The sequence below is a fragment of the Triplophysa rosa genome, linkage group LG13 (genome assembly GCF_024868665.1).
Source record: "Triplophysa rosa linkage group LG13, Trosa_1v2, whole genome shotgun sequence".
Classification (NCBI taxonomy): Eukaryota; Metazoa; Chordata; class Actinopteri; order Cypriniformes; family Nemacheilidae; genus Triplophysa; species Triplophysa rosa.
In genome coordinates, this window is record NC_079902.1 from 1,425,938 (window position 1) to 1,440,506 (window position 14,569).

The 14,569-nt window shown below is 37.2% G+C and overlaps 1 protein-coding gene across 1 annotated transcript in view; it reads right to left on the bottom strand.

The window, feature by feature from the left end:
• il1rapl2 (interleukin 1 receptor accessory protein-like 2) overlaps positions 1-14,569 on the bottom strand; it is a 205,501-nt gene that overhangs the window by 19,340 nt on the left and 171,592 nt on the right. The window lies entirely within an intron of this gene.

Sequence of the window (14,569 nt, forward strand, 5' to 3'; positions counted from 1 at the left end):
CTATCTTAGATCTCTAGCTGATTTTTTCAGTAAAATTATGATTTCCAATAATGAAATATTACATAAATACAAATTCAATTCAGTAAAAAACACATTTCAATCGGTTGCAATATACAATAAAGCCATGTACATTTTAAAGACACACGCACATGTCTGTATACTAGTGAGATCATTTTGCATATTGATTTTATCTAAGGCTAGTGACATTTAAACCTCAGAGAAACATGTGCATAACATTAAATACGATTTGTCATTGTAATACATGAACTAACATCAGTTTTTCCTGCCGTCTGAGAGCCTAAAGTGAAAAACCATCACACAGCCATTGGGAACTATTGCTGTGTACACTGTTGTTATTATTGAGGATATTTTTCAGGGTCTTTGCCGTAACCTCTCAAGGGGCTCCCGTGCGCTGTGCAAATGCTTCTCCTCTTGGCCCTGTATAATTGTGTCTGTCTATTGTGCAATAGGAGTGAGAGATGGAGTTGTGACCCTCATCCATCTTGAAGGGGCAGCTGCAGCTTTAGCATGCAAATGAAAGCTATCATTCTTGTCAAGAGAAGACTGGACTGTTCAGCAGGCCACCGTCACAGAACTGAACCCACCCCACAGCTCTTCATCAACTCCCAAACGCTCCACATCCTCCGCTACATCCGCACCAAACTCCACAGTCAAATACTGTAGCACGGTACGTGTTTTTAATGTTGAGCTCATCATTAACGTGTCTCACATCCGTAAATAACAAAGTGCTAAGAACAAAACGCAATAATGTAAGATTTGATATTTAGAAGAGTTTAGGTTCTCAATGTGGGCCAAAAGAAAAATTGGACCAATAAAATGGAATCGAACGAATACTAAACAGCATAAATCCAGGTGAATCCCATTAAATGAGACACATATTGCACATAAGCACACATACAGTACAGTATCGAATGGACAAATACAGAGGATAAAAGGCAAACAAAGAACTACAGGAACATTTTTAATTTGCAGTTGCCGATCAAGATTCCTAAAAATGTTACACGAACCTTTACTAAGTGTCATGATCAAGTCCTTTCTGATCTGGTCTAGTTCATGGCCAACAAAAGTGCATTAAACATCTTAGGCTATGTTCACATTTGGTTGACAATAGGGCTTTTTAGTAAAAACAAACAAACCTTGCAGCGTTGCGGTTACAAATAGCAGCTGGCAATGACTTCGCAGGCAGCGTTTGTGCATGAAGGCAGTTCAGAGAAACAGATTTAGACAGGCTTCACAATGCTACTTTCTCGCCAGAAAGGCAATCAAAAGTTACTGGAAGTGAAAATTAAACTTGCTCCAACTGGCGTTTCGGCCGCCATTTTATATTTTCTCGACCAATCGCCTTCCTCGCATGTTCTTATGGAAACGACAGGTCTCGCTACTCGCTTGGTTAGCTGTGAAAAAGGTGCTTGACGTAGGGCGTTTTTTGCAGGAAAGTTCAACTTTTTTTCAACGCTCTAAACTGCAGGAAAAAGCGCTCAGGACTTTTTGGAAAACACGGTTTACTCCATGGGATTACAGTGTAAAACAGACGCTAGCAGCTTCAAAAAAGAAGTCAAATGTGAACCTTTTAACTTTTAAATCCGAGTTGCCCTGACCGGCTCACGACGAACCCGCGTCTGGAGCGAGCAGTCAAAGAACAGACGTCACCACGCAGCTCCGATGGCACAAATGACAAGGTGAACCATAGCATCACCTCCGTCTTAACGTCTTCGAGACCCCTCTTTCATAAGAATACACCAGCTGTCTGCAAAACGTCATGACACAGCCAAGCTGCCACTCCAATGATGACCACCTGACCCTGTGCACCTGGACCTGGATCACTTCACCATCTGACATCACAACCCCTTCCCGTTGGAATAGAAATCTCTCATGATCCACACCGTCCGCCCTCGGGTATCCAACTCCCCACGAAATCTCATTTCAATGATCTAAAAGCTGTTGAAGGTGAAATGTGTGATGGGTGATATCATTTAAACATTGAGGGGTACGCAGAGTTTATGTTCACTTGACACACTTTTGGCCCAGAACTTCAATCAATATTTCGATTGACTCATGACATGAGTTTGTAACTATACCATTTAGTAATTCAATTGTTCTCATTTGAAAGAAGCTTGACTGGCTCTAGCGGTTTTCTTTTATTGTCTTGTCTTACGTCGTCTGTGTTGTGGCTTGATTTGATTGTTTTGTGAATGTTGTGTACCTCTGGGTCACTGTGATACACTGAATGAATTATTCACTAAACAGCAGCGTGAAACAATGTTGACAGTCCACAAAGCGCTTCATGCTGAAATAATTGATTTACATGCATTTCAATATGAAACAAGAGCCTCATAACTTCAGTTCAATGTGATGTGGAAGCATGGAAATAACAAAGACATATTCATACAATAAAAATAATGTAAATACTGTACACTCAAATGTCTTGGTTTCATTCAAAGTGACTTACAGTGCATTCGATCTCTTTTCTTTGTGTGTTCCCTGCAATTGAATCCATGATCTTTGCATGATTAAAAACCATGAAAATATTCATACTGGACTGTGTACAAATGTAAATAACATGAAATACTCGTTCTCAATACGACTGTATACGCTTAGATGACTCTACTAGTGATATTACTCTTTTTTCACTATTATTTCTTGCAGCAGTACGTTGACTCTTAAAAGTAGTCTGGTAGTCCATCCCACTGGAACGGGTGCGTTTTAATGCAGAAAAAGCGTCCGACAGCGAGTGTACGGTCTGAGACCCAGGCTCATGGTCACCTTGAGTGATAAAAAGATAAAAACATCACAACCTGTGGCCTGCATATATTTCTCGGAGAAAAGCATTAAGAGTTGAAGTTGTGTAGGCAAGGCAGATATTTCATCGGTGTTAGAAGTATATGTCAATGACATTCTGATTTGCTAAAAACTGCATTTCTCAGCCTTGACTTTTGAGTATACCCGAGACGAGGTTAATTACTAGACAGTTTAGTCTCCATTTAAGAAAACATTATGAGAAGACTAAACAGAAACTCCTACGTAAAGGCCTGACACAGAGATGCACTGCGGCGGCAGAAAATAGCCGATGAAAAGCTGCTTACGCAACAGTAGACGTGCGGGGCGGCCTCCGGAACATCTCCCATCCAACTGAACTATCAGTGCTTACTTGAGTGTATGTGGGATGAGCAGCTCGGAGAATATGTGTCCTGAATCCATTTAAGACCAGAACTGCTTATTGGATCTCAAACCCTAACCAAAAATAAAACTACGACATAAAAACAGCCATCACCTCAGTGGATGTGTAGACAGTTGGATCTCAAGGATATCCAAAGATCAGCATCTATCGCTTCCAAAAAAACCTTCACACTCATTTCATCTACTCTCAGACAATTTCTACACTAAAGATTTCCCCCAAGGTTTACAGGATTTTTACACTTCCACCTGCCAGTTCTTTTCTCCCTGAGCCAGCACACACACATCTACTGCCTCTCCAACTCCTCAAGGTATCATTAAAACAGGCTTTAGTTCTTTTATTACCTGCTCATTTTAATGATCTGTGAATAAAACAACTCTCATATATATATATATATTTTAAAGGGGCACATGAAATTTTCATGGATTTATGACATTTATGGGCCCTATTTTCACGATCTAAGCACATGGTCTAAAGCGCACGGCACAGGTGCACTCAGGGCGTGTCCGAATCCACTTTTGCTAGTTTAACGACGGCAAGCCCGGGCACATGGTCTGAACGGATTCTGCCGATTCTCTTAATGAGTAATGGGTGTTTTTTGGGTGTAGCGTGCAGTAAACCAATCAGAGTCTCATCTCTCGTTCCCCTTAAGAGCCAGTTGCGCTCGCGCCATAGCGGATTCGCTACTTACACGGCGGAATTTGCAAGAGCAAAGACTGGACACTTCTCTAGAGAGGAAACGCATCTGCTCGTGCGTGAGGTTAAAGCGCGCGAGCAGATCATCTACATGACACGCCGGATTTTTATCTTTATGTACACAATAATAATCTTTTACATTGTCATTTATTTTTTATATTTGGCATGTTTGCGTGCTGCTGCGCTTCCCTCTGTGTAATAAGTAAAGTGAAAGCGCGTTGTATGTGGACCCGCCCCAAAATATATTGCGCCATTGACTTGAGACTTTAGAGCAGGTTTGAGTTGGTCTATGGCGAAATCTATTTTCAGTTCCTCAAAATAGCATCGCGCCAACAATGCGCCTGAGCACACCTCTTTTTTAGACCCACACGCCCATGGGCGCACAAATGAGCGCAAGTGCATTTGCTATTTAAACAACGCGGCGCAGGACGGGAAAATGAGAGGCGGAAACTAGCAAAAACACTTGCGCTGCACCTTGTGCCGTGTTGCGCCACAATAGGGCCCTTATGATTGCAGATGCATTATGGGATACAAGTGAAACAATACATCTCTAATTAGAGACATATTTATTTAGAAAATAAATCTAAAAAATAAACGTTTTGTACGTTTTGATAATCAATACTTTATAATTCACAAATGTAGTGATTGGCATGAGTTTTTACTCTTGAAAACATAAGAGGTATATCACAAAAAATAGCAAGGTTATTATAGTTTACTAAAATTAAAACTTTGAAGACATTTCTGTATATTGAAATCAAGTAAAATTTCGGCCTAAAACGTTTTGTAAAAAAAACTTATGCTAAACGAAAAATTGAAATGTTGCCTCAGAAATAAACTGTAATAAGTTTAAGGCACTAAAATTATAATAATAATCAAAAACTGACCTAAAATGAATTAATATAGCAACATTGCTAATAATGATCTAAAATTATAATTTATGATGGCTGTCCGCATTACACAGCCTAAATATCATTTTATTTACTTTATTTTATGAAACCTTGCTACGCATATGGAATAACCGTTTTATAAAAGCAATAAGCTGTGTGAAGCATTGGGTTACAGTGCATTTTATAACAGCGAAGGGGGTTTTAATGACTCCGCTTCGCATCGTGCCACAACCCCCTTAGCTGTTATAAAATGCACTGTAACCCACCGCTTCGCACGGCTTATTGCTTTACTGAACAAGTGTTTTATTAAATAAACTTCACTCTAATACTCTTTTAATTTCAATTCTATTGACAATTCAGCATCCTGTTTGAATTGGATATATTTAGCCTCACATACATTTTATTATTTGAAGTAGAATGTCCTGTTATGATACCAAGTGCACTTAAATAATGTTGTCTACATTTTCAGATTTTCATGTGATTTTGGAGTAAGAGGGAGGTTTCTCAAATCTTTCCAGTGCTTAGTCTGATGTTTAGATGACATTGTTCTTTACTTTGCTGTAAGTTCACCATCACGTCATGATGACGTAGTAAGCAAAATAAAACAGACACATTTATGCGACTATCACAGATGTGAGCAAAAAACACACAACAAAATGTTCACTTTTTTTCATGTCAATGTCTTGCTGTACATGACTTTGTCTAAAGAAAGAGGTCAAAATGCCTGAAGGAATCGACCTTGCCTACCAGGATAAAACGCTCCAGCACTTCATAGCATGAAAGAGCCCGAGAGACCAGCAGAGATTTGGGACAAATTGGTGTAGAGAGAAGGAGAGCTGCGGCCCGTCACTCAGACTGAAAGGATTTTCATTCGTGGAAAGCTCACAGACCACTTTAAAAGTCCTCTGGGATAGCAGCACTTTTAAAAAGACAAGCCCAAAGAGGCTTCAAGGCTGTGAAGTGAGCCACGGCTCCATCTGAACACAGATGTAATCTAAATGAAAGGGGATTCTCTTAGTTCTGCTATGTTCCTGCTAGAGAAGGAAAGAAAAAAAACATGACTGGTCCATTATTCCATTATTCATGACGTTTCCTCTCAACATTACCCTAAGTGATAAGTGTATTGACAAGAGTACATGCATATGATATACATATGATACTTTGGGTATATACAGTATGTACACGATACCTAAAGCTTCTTATATTCTACAAGTTCTCTGCCTATTACTCATTTCTTTAAGGGGTGATGAATTAAGAAATTAAATTGTCCTTGATCTTTTATTATATAAAAAGTCACTAGAAAACATCCTGCAAGTTTCAGAACTCAAAACTAACTTCTTGTTACTTCAAAAGCCGCCTTTGAACTAAATTCAATTTAACTTCAAATCACACATCCATTAAGTCGCCACAGATCACTGAACAATTAAAAACATTTTTTAAAAAGTGGTCATCTTAATTTAGAAATGCCACATGAGACAAAAAATGTAGATAGAAACATGAATAAGACACATAAATGCATATAAGCAATGTGAAATTCCGTGATAAGCCTGATTCAATTGAATCCTTCAATCTTATTTCTGGGACATTTGACCACAGCCTAACCTTTAGGATATGAACGAGGACTCCAAAAGGATACCAAAAGGTGACCAGAGCAAATCTGACAGCACAATCAAAGGCACCAAAACAATCCAAAGTCAACTGCCTTCTGACTTGGAAGCTAACAGTTACGTAGTCCTTTCTACTATTCAAGCCATAATAACTGGTTTCTTGAGGAAAACTAAATTGGGTTGGGAAAAAAACACTCTTCAACAGTTAAACGCAAATGTGGAAATTAATGAGATCCAGACACCGCTCGCAAAGCAGCTCTTAACACTAGAAAATAAAGTAATAAGAGATAGTGAAAAATCCAAAGCCAATTTCTTTTTGTAATTGATAACGTTAATAGAAACTCCAGGGTGATTTGAGGGAAGTGAATGTGATTGACAGAAAACACTGTGAATGATACTGTTACACTGAGTGAATCTCAAATAACTGCATCTTTTTTTCCATGTAAGATTTAACAACGTTAACACAGCACCACCTCACTATAATCCATTAGGCATTGTACTCGTAAACTATAATCAACTTGGATTTGAGAATGTTACAATACTGATAAATTGACTAAATTGCTCAAAAATCCAAGATATTCACTAGATACTGTACAATGTTCCTAAAACAACACAAATGCATCGTTGTTGTGCAATAGCAAATGTCACATACAAGTGTATTCATTTGGTGATTTTCCCAAGAGCTAGGAAGATGATCATAATAACATTTATTTTCCAAACTGGTGGTTCTTTAGAGGCACCATTAAAGTCTCATTAGTGTACAACCTGTTGTGTCGAAGGTTATTAAAGGACGCGTCCTTTTATATTACGCTCAATGCTTCAGACCTATCATCCGAAAGTAATAGGTAACTGCTTCTTTTCAGAGAAGGTTAACTAACTGTAAATTGTCTTGGGGACAAATTAGACCCACATTGTTAGGCTTGGGGAAATCCTTTGACAGCTTTGCAGTAAGGATCAAAGATGAACAGTGTCAGAGTTCAACTGTTCACAAGGCACTTGCTACTGTAAGTGGACAGAATCTTATCAGGAGCTCGGAGATTAAAGGTCAATAGAGAACCATCAACACTTCCTGGCTGTGATGTGGGTACACCCCAGGGAGCTATTATGGGCCCTCTCATAGTCTTTAAATTAACACAGTCAGTAATGATTACATGTTTTTCACTGTAATGCTAAGAATCGCGAGGCTATAGTTATTTCTTTTATAAAACAGTGGCAACACAAGTATAAAATAATAGAAATATGATAAAAACAGGAATAAATAATGTCATACAGTGTTTACAGATACAAAGGAATGATATAGAATTCAGTTGATGTTCAGTTACAGTAGTGTGTGGTCGTTTTAAAATGGCAAATTTTGGATGTGTCATTTAATTTTCATCTGAAAATGCAGACTGGGGGCCCTTAACAGCTTTCTTTGCTCTGTTTGCTATAATACGAAACATCCTCTGAAATAATGGGTTATTGTCACACATAGTTTGTTTAATCAACAAAAAATAATATTAGTAGCCCAAGTAAAAAGTGACATTGACAAGCGTTTCAAGTTGAACATTTCTCAGCTCTCGGCAACTAAAAAAACCTTTGGAAAACACGTTTTTTCCCTGCTTTAGCATCTAAAACTACTGTTGAACAATAATCAAAAGCAAAGAAAAAGAAATAAAAAAAATAAACAACCCAATTTTCATTACTAAGGTTATTTTAACGATTAAAAATAATTTTGTTAAAACAGCTAGAACAAAACTCAAGGTGTCTGTCTGAAAGTTTCACCGTCTTTGTTGCAGATTCTCTTTAGGGTCGTTGACAGGAAAGTTTTGTCAGAGCAGCCAAAGAGAACATCAATCAGACGTTGTTTTGTCTGCGTGTTTCCAGCTGTGTGCTGATGGGAGTGGACGGTGATAAATTGTGTTACCTTGTCGCCTGCCGAGGGGGTTTATCCTCATTACATTAACCGCTTTACACGAGCTCATCTCCTGCACACCGCTTTTCACTGGAGGACTACAACAAATGACTCCAAACACCAGAGAGACAGTTTAGCATCAGGATTGTCTCTTAGATGTTTTACAACCTTACGTACGTAAAAAAGGCACGGCAAGCATTACACTGTAAGAAAGATTCTGTGGATAAAATACATTCAAAAGAACTACGGCCTAGCTTTTTGAATTTGAGTTCCATCTGAAATACTGTACAACAAAATACTTGAACAAAGACAAATTTCACATTTAAATCGTTCTGTTTGAATAACAGTTGAATAATATTGCTTTCCATGATTGGGTATATCTATTACGTCATGTACTAGTGTTGTTAGAGTTGTGCAGTTTGGAGGTCATGACCTGAGCATGAAGGTGAATAGAGAGACAGGGTGATCTATGTGTGGTGTGCATCTACTTCAACTTTTATCAGAAAATTAAAAGTGAAATTATTTTAGATGAGCAGCTAATTTCGATCTGTCTGTGAGTGAAAAATGAGACGGCGGTGCAGCCATTAGACTTGTGTTATCGGCACACTGCAGTTCAGACAGAAGCGGATGACTCTTCATCATACTGTACTGGATGTTCACTGCAGGTAGAGTTAACACCGCTAACTAATTCTATCAGCATATCTCACAACACTAACTAGCCTCGTAAGATCAGCAAAAAGACCAACTTCAGAAAGCAGGTCCACATACTAAATATCAAACTTAAGCTTGATTTGCATTTCCCTGAGGATACAGCAGCAGCGCTTGCAGGGTAGCGAATGAATTCAACGTTTGAGATCATTTTTTGGTTTTACGCTTTGGGTCTGCGCTTTTCTTAATTAATAAATGATGAAAAACGAAACTTTTCATTGTTAGCTAATGTTAGATGATACATTTACTACTGTTAAGAATTAGCACCTGATTGTAAAGTGTTACCGAAGTAAGAATAACTGCATTACAGTTTGCAAATATTAAGTAGTCCAACAACAGCGTGAGGAAGAGAAACTCTTAAAAACCACTTTAATCAGTAAGACCAAACATACAGGACCACATAAAACATCTGAGGACGGACCTAAAGAAGGGGTAGAAATACAGAGAACTGACACCGATGAGCGGAATCAGTAACCAAGACAACAGAGGTGGGACTAATTAACCCAAATGAGAGCTAATCATGACCTTAACAAGAACACAAATGAACAAAGCACAAGAAAACGAAACAAGACTGTGACGATATTATGCTTGTCATTAGTTCCGTACAAAACACATCTCGGTGATTCAGACTGATATAACAGGACAGCAGAAGTCTACTGCTTGTTGTTAATACACCACTGCCTTCCAAAGACACTTATGAATAAAGCTAGACAAACACTCCGTTCACCACCATCTAAAGACGACGGCTGACCTTGGCCAAGTCTCTTAACCTTGTTATCAAGCCAGCAAATTGAACTTCATCTAAACTAAAGTGTCATGTAATCCAAAACGAGTTTAATCATTTTCTAATTCTGTAAAACAATAAAATGAGAACAGAACATTATGTGTGATATGAATGGGGTTTACGGTAATAGTTATTAATAATGGTCATATTTGTCGCAGGGGCTGATCCGTTTATATTTTATAACCTACATTTTCCTCGTATGAGCAGATCTTTCTCCTTTGCAGTTTTTTCCCCACAGTGCGGCAGAGATATTCTCTAAAGCCCATTAAAACACGTTAATAGAGGTCACTTAACTGTACATACAGATAATTGCATTCCTGTGCACACTGTACAGAGGTTACAAGAGTCATTAAGTCACGCCATTCAACTCAAAATGCAGATTACGCTTTTAAAACTTTGATCCACAGTTGCAGTACAATGACCTGCAATGAAAAGTGTAATGTGAAACACAGGATTAAGCAGTACTTTACACCAAATACTGGACAGTCATTAGTGATGCTGGAAATGCTGAAGTTAATCACTTTATTAAAGCTTACAAAAGGTATTATTACATTCAAATCAGTTTGGAAACCTTAAACCCTGTTACTAAACTATATATGTTTTTGCGTGTTTTCTTTCTGAGTAATTGTAATGAAGGAAACTGTATGAATCATTATATAAATACTGAGCTGGTATACAGTAAGTATAAACAATGAAAAGCTGTGGTTAAAAATGGACTATACCTTTCAATATGATGTCAAAACTCATACTATTATTTATATATTTAAAACATTTTTGAAACTAAATATAGTATGTCAGAATTGTTGAGGTTTATGTGTACATGTGGCCAAATGATCATTTTTCTAATCAATGTGTGTCGATATTTCCCACTAATGTCTTTAGTTTCTGCTGAGGGAGTGACACACATTTATTAAGCTGTCTGGACTGATAAACTCTTCCAAAGACGTGAACTATGAGTGAAAGTACAAACTTTGCACTAGAAAGTCCAACAAAAAAAGATACTATTTCAGTATTCACCTTTCACATGCAGTGAATGCCCGTATGAAGTGCATTGTGTTCATAGCACAATCGAGGGATGTTGTCTGGCACAATAAGAAGTGCAACATCCAATCAAATTTGAGTTGTATAAAATGCTTTTTTGGCAGTCTTGACTCTATATTCCCACAGAGCCGTATCGTCCTCTCTGTCCATCTGTTATTTCCATCTCACTCATTTCAGCTGTAAAGATCCAAATATTCTGCACACATTTAGCCTGTTTTTGACTTTGAAGCCAGTACAAAGAGGCCGCTTTAATTTGATTGCCTTTCAAAATAACAACCCACGCCACCACACCACTTCCCTAAAACCCATACGGACTGTGAAACATTCCTGATCCGCGAGGTCATTGTGTGATGACAAAAGGTTGATTCCGGGGTCATCTGATCTAACATTTAGTGATTTATTGCCAAATGATTTATTATAATATGTTGCTTATTTATACGGCCAATGGGAACCCCTTTACACATTATTGAATCAAGTTCATCAGAAAACGTCAAAGAAGTGAAATGAAGTTAAGAAGAGAGTCTTGCAATAAAATGACAATATGAAATCACAAAAGATTAAACAAAAGGAAAATGGTAGGAGAGATGCTACAGGGCTTGTGAAACAAGGGTCACATACAGTTTGCCCACCAGTCTACAGAGATGACAGTACTGTGTACAAGATGTAAAATATCTCTGTAAAATATAAAGAATTGACCAATTTATTTAAGAAATAATGTAAATAAATGTAAGAATTTATTTTGAGGCAACAAAGTAGTTAAGTGTGTGACCTAAAGAAATCCTCTGTATGGGGGTCTTTAGCAAAACTGTAATCCGATGTCATCTATAGCTGCAAAATATTTACACACCTATTTTGTATGAGTATTTCAAGAAAATAAGAAAACATCGCAGAAGTCTTGTATGGACACATTCTATGAAATATGACAGCTGGATTACACATTTATTTCAACAGCAATTTCAATAAGCCTTTTTTCAATTATACCCTGTTATTTACACATGTAGCAGAAGACAGTTCAATGCAAATATAATTCAAAATATGCATATCATGATTCATTTAAGATGAAGTCAAAAAACCTTGTGGAAATGATACATTGAACTGTAATTGTAAGTGTGTGTGCATGTGTATATGACTGAAAGCAGTGTCAGTTTCCATCTGTGTGTGTGTGTGCGTGTGTGTGTGTGTGTGCGTGTTAAAGAGAGTCAAGAGCTGAGATGTTAATGAGATCTTTGCAGTCTTTATTTGCACACACAGTTGTTCTCTAGAGAGACTCTCATTAAGTGTGCAGTAGTGTCACTTTAGACGTAACACAGTCCATCAGACGGGGAATAAAATCATGTGGAAAAGAATTCCATGTGTTTCATATGGTATGAGATTATGATGAAAGAAACACTAACATGACACTGATGGTAAAATAATCACACTTTGAATCCTGTCAAGAATATTTACCGCTTATATTTACCCTGGACTGCAAAAAGAAATCTCGCATGAAGAAAATGAAACCTGTTTTTAAGAACAATAAGGCCATTACGACATTTATGACCTCTCATAATGCAATGCTACTACTACTAATAATAATATCAATAATAATACACATTTTATGATAATGTCATTGGCTGATGTGCATTTAATTATTAGCAATTAAAGAAAATCTGCGATTCCAAATCTTTGCAAATGCTTTGGAATTTTTTTTTCCGTTCACATTGAATAACGTCAAGCTGTGATGTATTTACACTTCCAGTAACTCAATCACCTCTGCGTATGCTTCCTGTTCCATTTATTACAAGATAAATTAAAATAGAGAAACTATTAGCTTTTCTAATAAAGTGTGTCTGAATAATCCCATGCTTCATTACTCTCCTCGTCACTTCACATTTCTCTCTCTGCCACGAACACGGTTGAGGAGCAATTTTCAAGACAATGGCCTTGTTGAGAATGTGATGGATGTCGACAAAAATTAATTATCCAGCTCATTACTGAGTGAGAATAAATCTTTGGCTTTTATCTGGAGACCATCAGAGCTGATAAAAGAGCCACAGCGGGCTCCTGCGGAATCCCAATTTCATCAGGAAATCTGTCACCTTATCGACTCACGCTGAGATTCTAGCTGACTGTCAGCCAAAGGGGTGCCAGCGCACCTCGCCCGTCTTTAACTCATAGTACCAATGCACTAGACACCCGCACGAACGAGTCTCTTTAATGAGCTAGCGCTGGAAGTATAAAGTGAAGTGAAAGAGGAGTTTGCAGGTTGCTTTGATTTCTGTTCATTTACATCAGATCCCGCTGATGGTACAGTACAAGTGGTTACTTAAGCCACACCTCAAAATGTGTGAATGGCATTGAGTAAGCAAAGCAAACGGCATTGAGATTTTATCAGATGAAAACAAAACCTACACTGTAAAAAAAATTCGTAAAAAAAACCTGAAATTTTCTGTCAGTTGGAGCGACAGAAATATACCGTAAAATAATATTTTTTCCTGTAAAATTACAGGATATAGGGATATATAATAAATAGTTTTCCCCGCTTTTCTTGTAAATTTGCTGTCTATTTCTGTAATTTTACAGTTTTGACCCTATTTCAAAAATAAACTGTAAAAAAAATCTTGTTAAAAACAAAACGGAAATTTTCTAGCAGCTGGGTCGCAGCTGGGGCACCAGAAGCAAACTAAAATAAAGTTTTTTTCCCTGTAAATTACATGTTTCCTTGGTTTTCTTGTAAATTAGTGGCCTTTTTCTGTAATTTTACCTTTTATGACTGTATTTCAAAAATACATAAAAATTCTGTAAAAAAACAGTAAAATTCTGTTTTCCCCGTTGACATTTTACGTGGAAAATCTGTAAAAAATTCCCCCCAAAATTGTTTTTTTTACAGTGTAGCGTCGTTTGTTAGCTTTAAATTGATAAAACTGTGGACATGTTGTTGACATTGATGAAGACAAAAGTATTGTGTGGTTTGTGGCTGTGATACATGAGGGGAACTGACTTTTCACCAAAATTCTGAAAAACACATCAAGTGTTGAAATAGTAATTGAAACATGTACTGTTTACTGGACTTTTTGATATAAAGTGGTAGTATAAGACCAAGTTTCATGAGGAACTTAGTAGGGTTGCACGGTGTACCGGTGCTACGGTAGCATCGCGGTGCTAAAGCTTCCCGCGATGCCTCTCTATTTTTTAAACGGTAGTATCGTAGTACCGTAGTTAATGCTGCATATGCGCATTAATATTTATTTGAACACTTACATCTGCCTTTTTGCGGTGTTCATCTCCAAAATGAATGTGTGTTTTGAATGTATCGGACGAGTTAATGATTCAAATTGGCGATTTGGACGAGTTGGTTAAATGATTCACTAACTCAGTGGAAAATTGACGCCACCTACTGGCCGTTTTAGTTCTGCATTTAAAGTAAGCCTAATATTTCCCTTTATAAAGACTGCTGTATCAATTAAATTTGTCCAGCATTTGAATTAGTTCCTACGTGAAAAATGATTTAGTGTACTTTAGTATTTATTACAGTAAACTACTAAAACTCATAGATACTAGTGTTTTTGAGTCTTATCATAGTAAATATTTAAGTATACTACAGTATTTATAGTATTTACAAATGACTAAATGTAAATGTATTTGCTACAATTTATCCAATTACTACAGTTAATACAACAACATATCCTAGTGCAAAGTATAATACAGTTTACTATAGTAAATACAAAATGTTTAATCTAAATCTGTGTTTTTTGTATAGATTTGAATTATATGGCA